Below are 10472 nucleotides of genomic sequence, written 5' to 3' on the forward strand. Positions count from 1 at the left end.
AACGGGTATGTCAGGCCATGCTACTTGGGCTCTTGTGCTAAGTTCATTTTGTGACCGCATGCGCTGGATCGAAACTCCATGTGCTGCCTGTGACTATATTAACTGTGTTTTGCCCCTTGGCCCTAGAGGGACGATGTTTCATTTAGCTGTGTATGGTTGTGTCACGTAAGGAAAATGTAAAAAGGCTTCAAGGGGTTATGAACAATTTGAACAAGTTTAAACTCATGGCCGAATATAAAGTTGAAAGCTTTGAGGTAATTCAATGTGTTGTGCAAAGCAGAATGGCAGAGTACTTGTTAAATGGTGAGAGATTGGGTAGTAGTGATAGAGTCCAGGATAAGTACTGCACAGAAGGAGGCCCTTTGGTCCATCTAGTCCATGCTGAACCATTTAAACTGCCTAATCTTATCGACCTGCACCCAGATCATAGCCCTCCACACCTCTTATTCGGTATCCCTCCCCCCTTCCTTTCCAGCCCTAATGAAGGTGCTGGGCCTGAAAAGTTGAGTGTTTATTCATTTCCATAGATGCAGCCTGACTTGCTGAGTTCCTCCAGCATCTTGTGCGTGTCTCCAAACTTCTGTCCAAGCTAACCCTATTTAAGTACAGCACTGGCCGTGCGACTTTTTCCAGTCTCTGAGCCTTCTGAATTGGAAGAGAAAGGAAGACTACCAGATGATGATCTTCAAGAATATTGTGCCTGCCTGGGAGAGCTGCATAAGGACATGTCAGAAAGACTTCAGGATCTACTCGTGATCCACACTCCAGATTGGTTCATAAATCCAAGTACTTGCAATGAGGAATTAACAGGAAGGATGAAGGAAGAACTGATCTCACTACAAAAAGACATTGAGCTGAAGCTGAGGTTCAAGAAAATATATCAAGACTTTTGGTTACAGAAAGAAATCTGATTTCTGTCCCGCACAGTGGAAAAAGGTCAAGAGGTTCTTTATTGCCTTTCCAACGTCATATTTAGTCACCCAACTTCTTTCAAAGCAACGAAACAGGGTACAAATTACTGAATGTAGGGATCTGAGACGCCTTCTGTGTGACGTTCAGCCTGACGTTGAGAAGCCAATGTCACAACACAAGCTCATCCAGCATCTCACTGTGAAAAAGCAATGAAGCAGTGAAAAGTATGTATGCTCAAAAATTGTTTTTACTGTGATTAAATAAGGGAATAATTTTATTTGTGGCTGTAAATAGATTTGAATGATAACTGCATTTATTTTTCACTGCTTTGAATTTGCTGTTCCTATTTTCTCTCACTGTGCTCCGTAAATCAAAACTCTTTATATTTTTTATATCATCGCCAGAAAGGGAGATGGTGTCTGGGAGCCGAGGGGCTGGTAACCCAAAATAAATTGGGCCACTCTTTTAATAGAATAGAGAAAAATGCTGAGGAATTATGCACTCCTGTACACTTTGAATCTTTTCTCAAATTCGTTTTCATTGTACAGGACTTGATTACTTCCATCAACAGGTTTCTCTTATGAGCTAATGGGTACCTATTTTCAGTGATGTGATGTGCTCGCATTCAGCCCAAGTTTAACTACCAAACTTTCAAAAACTTTAGAATATATTGAGTGCCAGGCATTTTCTTCTTTCATTACAAAATATCACTGCACATATTTCTTGTAAGATCTTTTCATAGATTGAATACTCTGTGGAACAGGACAGACTCTTCACAGCACAAAGTTAACTGGCACGCTCTGACATCATGCTGATTGCTTACAAGTATCTCTGCGTTCTTTCCACTTCCTCTCAACCAGTCGGAAAACAGGGCTATCTTCACCATCGTTTCGGCTGGGAGAGATGAATGCAACATTGATTAGCGCTGCCGGTCTCTGTTGTACGCTGGCTTCGGTGTCGGAGGAGCATTTTGACGCTTTGATAGGCTGCGAATCGTTAATATTCAGGTCGACCGCTGGCTCCATATCATGTTGTGTTCAGGTTGGTTATCCCTGACTTGCTGGTGAGTTTGGGTTTAATTGCTTCTGGCTTTATAGGACACACATTTCAAGGTTCAGTATTAAATTGACCTGTGATGAGTTTCACGTAAAGACCCGCAATTTCTTTAGCGCGTCCATAAAACCATAAGACAGAGGAGCAGAATTAGGCCATTTGGCCCATCAAGTCTGCTCTGCCATTCCATCATGGCTGATTTATTATCCCTCTCAACCCTATTCTCCTGCCTTTTCCTGGTAACTTTTGACGTCCTTATTATTCAAGAACCTATCAGCCTCGATTTTACGTATACCCAAATGACTTGGCTTCCCCAGCTGACTGTGGCAACAAACTTCACAGATTCGCCACCCTCTAAAGAAATTCCTCCTTATCTCTGTTCTTATGGGACGTTGTTCTATTCTGAAGTTGTGCCCTCTTTCGCTACAGGAAATGGTCTCTCCATGTCCACGACACCTGGGCCTCTCAATATACCATGGGTTTCAGTGAGATCCTCCCCCTCAGTGAATACAGGCCCAAAGCTAACAAATGTTAACCCTTTCATTCCCGAGATCCTTCTCATGAACCACTCTGGACCGTCTCCAGCACATCTTTTCTTTGATAAGGGACCCGAACCTGCTTCATTCTGGTTCTCACCAACTCTGAATTTCAACTTGACAAGATGGCTGTGTTCGTGCGAGCAGGACTCAGTGTCTGGGAAATCCAAAGGAGGTGGAATCTATGTGCACATTAACAAAGGTTGGTGCTCAAATTTGCTTGCAGTTAAAGCTGAGCATCTTATGACTAAATTCTGGCTGCATTAGCTGCTCAGGGAATTTACAGTTGTAATCATCACTGCTGTCTGCAACCCCCCCCCCCCACCCCCCAAGCAGGATTGTACTGGGAGAGCTTTACAATATCTTCAGCTGTCAACAAATCAAATATCCGGATGGTCTCTTCATAATTGCAGGAGACTTCAATCATGTTAACCTGCAGGGCACTTTACCCAAATTCCACCAACTTGTCACCATGGCCACTAGGGGAACAAGCAGACTGGACCACGTTAATGCAAACAGACACAGTACTTACAAAACCACCTTGGTCTCTCTGACCATATCTCCATAGTGTTAAACCCAGCCGAAGCTGAAACTGGAGGAACCAGTCAAGAGGACCATCACTGCTTGGCCTAATGCGGCAATCTCTACGCTTCAGGACTGTCTCGAACGGACAGATGTTCAAGGAGGCCACCTCAAGAGGAGCAGGCACAGACCTCGAGAAAGATGTCTCATCTGCCATCGGCTCCATCTGTGAGTGTGTAGACAATTTTGGTACCTCAAAGACGGCACCTGACAGTCCGAGTAGAAGCCGTGGCTGAACACAGAGGTGTGCTCCCTACTAAAGGCCTGGGATGCTGCTTCAAATCCAGTGACAGAATTGCTGTCAGAGTAGCCAGGAGGAGCCTCATCTTAGGCATTAAAAGACACCTATGCACAAAAACTTCAGGAACACCTGTCTGATAACGACCCCCAGCATACGTGGCCAGGCATCGAGGGCATTACTGACTATGCAAGGAGAAACACCGTGCAGAAGTTTGAAGTTAATAACTCATCAGGGGTGATTGATAAGTTTGTGGCCTGAGGTGGAAGGAGATGAGTTATTAACTTCAAACTTTCTGCATAATCACTCAAAGAGTTGACCTGCATGTGCATGTAACGAGAGCTGTCTCCTTCTACCTTAGGCCATGAACTTATCAATCACCCGTGCTGTGGACACCTTCTGGAGGTCCAAGATCCATATGTTCCACAACCGCTGGACTAAGTGTGTAAATGTAGGAGGGGACTATGTTGAAAAATAAATGTGCTAGGGTTTCTAAAACTGACTCCTTCTACTTTAGGCCACAAACTTATCAATCACCCTTTGTATGTGAAGGATGTAAGAAATAAAGTCAATTCAATTCAATCTGAGTGGTTCATGGAACTGCTGGGATCTGAAAGATTGTCATATCCAACTCTGTCGTAATTTGAGGCTGTATTTCTGTCTATTGATAGTGCTGTGTAGCAGAACTCCCCACCCAACAGAACTATGAGAACTTCTTCAGGACTCATTGGAGTGGGATGGACATTGAACTCACGAACTCCACCTCACTACTTTTTTATTTCTGCTATTTTGCTCTACTTATTTTAACTTAACTATTTAATAGACATACACCTGCTTAATGTAACTCTTTCTTCTTCTCTTCATTTACTTATCACGTACTTCACTGTACTGCTGCCGTGATGTTAACAAATTTCACGAGATATGCCGGTGATATTAAATCTGATTCTGACTCAGGAGGGCGTAATGGGCAGATCGATGTGAGCTGGACTTACCAGTCCTGATGAAGGGTCTTGGCCCGAAACGTCTACTTTTTATTCCCCTCCGTAGAAGCTGCCTGACCTGCTGAATTCCTCCAGCACTTCTGTGTGTCTTGCTCTGGATTTCCAGCATCTGCAGAATCCCTTGAGTCTGGACTTACCAGTAATGTCTACAGTCCTGTAACTGGATTAAAAATATCTCCCAATTTCATGATTAACTCAAGAGAAATCTAAAATGGGATGGTAAATAGGGTTAGTATACATAGTTACTTGATGGTTTTCATAGGCATGTGTCTACTGAAAATCATCATACCATTCTACCATTCGTTTGTACCATTCTGTGACACATCTACCATGGTCCTTTTACCTCAATGTTAATTCTATGATGATTACAAGTGTACTTGACCCACCTGATTGTTCCACAAAATGGTTGGTTCTTTAGGAATCTCAATGGCTAGATTTAAATGTTTCCTTACACACTTGAGCCACTTTCAACATTTCATTTTGTTCTGTCATCAAGAACCTGATTGAGACCCAATCGTCATCATTTATTTCCACACGCCAAGTACCTCTCATGTAACAAATCATACTTGGTTGCAACTTCCGAAGGCAACAGCACTTGATTTCCAATTCGGACCGTTCTTCAGTTGTCTGGTTACCTTATCAGCAGATTACTGGGAAGAGGTCTGGGTTTGGGGAAGATCATGAAATCTCTGTTCATCATCCCCTGGATGTTTCCCAGTGTCTTGGTGTCTCGGATAGCTATGGAGCTGTTTACATAATATTTAGTCTGCTTCCTTTTTCAGCTAGCCACTCAATTTCTGTGGGTTTTGAGGTAATGAGCTTCCTGAGTATTTCCACAGATCTATTCAGCAAATGGGGGAGGAAATCCTTAGTGATGAATGGATTGATCCATCTAAGCACCACACAGATTTAGAAAGGCCCAGAGCGTATCGTTGTGGCAGGGCAGGTGTTTGGGACTGATTTTGGGGGACGACCCAATGTTTGGACAATTTAAGCACCGGGGCAGATGGAAAAGGCAAGATATTGGGACCAGAGGTGAGGGTCGAGCAGTTCTGCTCCGCGATGTTTTCCTCTGGCGATTTGCCCCTGAGCGGTGGCCTGAGATTGCGACTATGGGCCGACTCGGGCTGCTCCCGGATTCAGGTTTATGGAGTCAATTCCGTTCTGAATGCTGATGTTTGCGTGATTTGATTTGATTTGTCTTTTTATCCTTCTCCCTCTGTGCACTGGGCATTGGTCTTTTTAAAAATGGGGTTTTTCAGGTTTCTTGTTTTGTGGCTGCCTGTAAGTAGAAGAATCTCAAGGTTGTATAATTTATACATACTTTTATAATAAAAATGTACTTTGAACTTTGCTGCCCTTGGTGCCAGTTCGTGTCGCTGCCCTCAGAGGGGCCACCGGTTCATGCTGCTGCCCTTGGGGGGGGCTGCTGGGTCCCGATGCTCTCAGAGATGCTATTGAAATTCTGAGATTTATGGATTGGACTGTAGTTCATGTTGACCTCTTCCAGTTCTATGTTTTTCTCATGTTCTCGTCCATTCAATCTTGCAATTTGGATGAGAGAGGGATGGGGAGGGTGGAGTTTGAGGTTTGAGAGTTCTTGTTTCTTTTTATTACTATGTGGCAGGGTTTATTGTCCTTCTTTCGACTACGACTGTGGTTTTCTGTATTTCATGGCTATCTGGAGAAGACAAATCTCATACGTACAAAATCTGCATATGTACTTTGATAATAAAATGAACACAAAAACATAGAAAAATTACAGCACAATACAGGCCCTTCGGCCCACAATGCCTTGCCGAACATGTACTTACTTTAGAAATTACCTCGGGTTACCCATAGCCCTCTATTTTTCAAAGCTCCATGTACAACCTTGGAGCCTTTGAAGTTGTCTTTGGGAGGCTGTGCACTCCTCCTTGTTTATGCTGAGTTTCGGTATATCTTTGGAATGTGGGAGGAAACTGGAACACCAGAAGGAAACCCACCCAATCTCCGGGAGAGTGTACAAATTCCTTACGGCCGCCCTGCTCCATTTAGAGCAATTATAAATCCTGGAACTTCCTGTCCAACGGCATTGTGGGAGTACCTTTGCCAGAGGGACTGCCGCAGCTCAGCAACACCTAGGGATGGGCGATAAATGCTGGCCTTGCTAATGATGGTCAGATCCCGAGAGGTTGATTTAAAAAGTATTATCTTTCATTAAAATGTGCATTGATTTTAGATTCGTTTTTCCAGGTGATTTATGCACAGACGATCAATATTACTCAGATACACACACCCACAACTTTTCCTGCACCACTTTGGGTTCACTTCAGTCATCCAAAGTCCAAATCGCTGATGTGATTTTAATTGCTTCGTTTAAATAACCCACGTTAGCAACGTACAGTATTCTGTTTAATTTTGCCAAGCTGAGTCGCCTTCTGGGCCTTTTATTTCCAAGGCTATTCTTCGCTGTAGTATGAGTCCTAGTTCTATGTATTGTCTTCTACTCACAGAGACGAGCAGCCCATTAAACAGATCATTGTGCCTCTGCAGGATGCAGTAATTCAGGACGCTGTTCAGAATGGATAGTGGCTGTCAGTTCGGCCTGATGAGTCCACATTAAAAAAAGTGCAGGTAACTCCTCTCTAAAAGCAATTTATATTTTCATGGAAGCACATGTCCAAAGACCGTGTAGCTTTAAAATGACTTGTTGGCTGGACTTTTGACGCTTGTACTTGCACTTTTGACGATTTTGAACCAGATGTCCTCCTGGGTTTTGGGTCACCTGTATACAGAGCTCAGTACCATTGACAGATCTTCCCTCATTCAATTTCCAAGTAATTCATTTTAATTTGTGTATTTAGCATTGCTTAAAGTTCCCTGACTTCATCGCATCGTCACCCCTGAGGCCTGACATGAAACCTCCGACCGGGTGGTCACGGTAGAGCCAACAGTTCCTTGGGGGAGACCGGATTGAGGAGGTGTTTGAGCGTAAGAAGGCCAAATACCGGGAGCTGGTAGAGCAGTGCCAGAGACAGGGGTGGAGGGCACGATGTGGGCCTACAGAGGTGGGGTGGCTGCTCACTGCGCAGAGCCTTCTCTCTCCTGGGCATTATGGGGGCTGCGAGCAAGCCTCCAGATGGTCATGGATCAAGAGGTGTGGCCCATGGACCTATGCTGCTGGAACACAAGCCAGGGCCTGATCAACCCTGGCTGGGTCACCCGGGCGAGAGCGTCTGATATTGAAGCACCCAGTAATCCAGGTTACATCACTGATGATGAGCCCCAGAGCATTCTGGGATGTATTTCAGCATCAATGTTAATGATTAATAATACTTTCACCATGACTAATTATACCTAAGGAGACAGAATGGGAAGGTAATTAAAATCCAAGTGGTTGCAAGACATCTGGCAAATGAATCCCAGAACCAGAAACAATTTAATAGATAGCGAGTGCATACTTGGCATTATTCTGCTAAAATTGCAGGGAAGCCCCAGAATGGCACAATGGTACAACTGGTAGAGAGCTGCCTCACAGTGCCAGAGGATGTTCCATGCTGACCTTTGGGACCGTCTGTGTGGAGTTTGCATGTTCTCCCAGTTTCTGCATTTCCTCCATCGTTCTTTGAAATTGCCTCAATATTTTGTCCTACTGCGCTCATAGTTTTGCCCTGCTCATTTTGTTAAAGTTAAAGCATAAATCCCGGTTGTTATTTGGTTATTTACTGTGGGACGATGTATTGAGCATCTGTTAATTTATTTATTGTGAAGTTTGGAAATATTTTTCTGCAAGGGACTGTAATTGATGCTGTTTTTTTCTGTTCTCCCTCGAGTTTGTGGGTTTTCTCTGGGTGTTCTGGTTTCTCCCACGGTCCAAGGATCTATAATTAGAGTTGGTGAGATACAGGCCTACTATACGGTGCAGGAAGTGTGGTGACACTTGCAGACTCCACTTGGCGGAGCTCAGACTGTGTTGGTCATTGACGCAAAACGATGCAATTCACTGCATGTTTCGAAACACATGTGACAAATGAAACTAATCTGTAAGGTGACATTGGTAGTTAATATTAATACTGATATTTTGCTGTGGAATGGATGACACCGCTCTCTCCATTGTTAGCGAGAGAGAGGCTGTGGCCTGTCCAATTGCTGGGTAAGCGATAGTTTTTGATGACTGCAGATCACGGTCTCTCGTTGGGGGCCTTGCTGTTGCTTGGTGGGTGCTGGGCTCTGGTGCTTTCAGCTGAATGGGTGGTGGGGAGGGGTGGAAGTTGATGCTTTGCCGCTGCTTATGCGTGGGAGGGGGAGGAGGGGCTAACGTTTTCCTGTTGTTCGTTCTTTGAGGTTCTCTTCCTGTTTTCGTGGATGCCCGTGAAGAGTAAGAATTTCAGGTTGTACACTATAAACATTCTCTGATATTAAAATGGAACCACTCAAACCATTTGAAAACCCCAGATATCACTGCTGGGTTTCTGTCCCACTGATTCCTTGTTGTCTTTATTAGATCCAAATCATTTTCAAGAACCATTGTTATGATTCTACTTTTCAGATATCCAAAAATGTAATCAATTTTCCATGCTGAATTTAACAGAAAAATGTTTCTGACTGTTACATTCCTGATTATTTTTCCATTAATAGTCAATACAAAGCACATTTCTTGAAATAATACCACATGGTAGTAACCTTCAAAAATAAATAACCGTCTCAGATCGAAAGCATTTAAATCTCATAAAGTCAAAACAACAAAAAAAGCAATTAAAAATAAAATTTACTGATTCACCTGCAGCATGATTCACTCCAACCAAGCTAGATACTATTGAATTTCCAGGTCATTAAATTTAAATTTGGTTGCACAGATCCATCTATTTTAGTTTGGCATTTAAACTCTGTTGCATACAATGACTCATTGAGTTTGCTTCTCCCAATGGCACACCGAGCTCGTTTCTTCAACTAGACTCATTGCACCAATTTGATCGATCCACTGCGCACAATGCATTGGCTTTCCATCCTTGGTTCCAATGAAGACCAGACAGAAGAAGGGACTTTGTTTGGTTCATTTGTTTTCACTTCTTTACACATGATGTACAATATGTTCCCAGCTACACTTCCCTCATGGGGATTTTATTCCCTCCGCCTCTCCTCTTCCTCTATTCCCCATTCTGGCCTTTTGCCTCCTCTCACCTGCCTATCACTTCCTCGTCCCTCCTTCGCAACAGCACTTTGCTGACGTGTTGAAGCCATCTTCTTCATGTGCTCCTGACTTAACCTCCCAATTCTGCTACACACCCATATTAAAATTAACACGAATAGTTCTATGTATTAATATTATAATTTTAAAGGGGGCTGGGGATGGAATACATAATTTGGGGCACAAAATTATTGCAAGTGTATCAAGTTAGTAAGTGACAGTCCTCACGCGACTTGTGTCAAGTAGGATCCACTTTAATTCATCCTTTTGCCATCCAGGGTTGTGTCGTACACAGCTGTTAACCTCCCCTGACTAAATATACAAATTAAAAGCCTAACAAATGTATTAGAACCTCATGCAAAGTTGTCTGGTCCAGACCAGGTCCAACTCCAGGCCCACAGGTGGAGGCAAAGTCAGTGGCAACTCAATGGCACGTTTTTAACTCTCATTATATTCTCCTCTGATCTTCTGGCCCATTCCAGCTCTAGAGATCTGCAGTCTCTGATCTCCTTAATCTCTTTGGTCACGTGAGCTACTTGCAGCAGTGTCTTGTATCACCAAAAAAAATAAGACCCCAAGGAACAATTTTAATCGATCCTTTCATATCTTGGACAGATTGTTTGTACAGGAGGCAGGCCCAGATCAGAATTTGTCTCCATAATACCCCCCAATATGTGGTTATACAATAATATCTTTGATGTGATTTGGTTTGGCTTCGAATTAGAAGTAGTATTCATTGCCATCAGTAAGGAAATAACAAAATCCCTGTGTTGATAGGTTTTATTATTGTAACACTACCACCTAAAAGCCTTTATTTTACCGGAAGTGGTATTGACAGACATCAGTATAACTGTCAATTGTTCAAATTATGTTGATGTCATAACAATTCTAAATGGTTTCAGCACTATCAGCATCCCTTTCCAACTAATTGTAATACTATTCCTGTGTTGAATGATGTCAAGATTGTTATGTTACAACAC

The sequence above is a fragment of the Hemitrygon akajei genome, chromosome 29 (assembly GCF_048418815.1).
Source record: "Hemitrygon akajei chromosome 29, sHemAka1.3, whole genome shotgun sequence".
Taxonomy (NCBI): Eukaryota; Metazoa; Chordata; class Chondrichthyes; order Myliobatiformes; family Dasyatidae; genus Hemitrygon; species Hemitrygon akajei.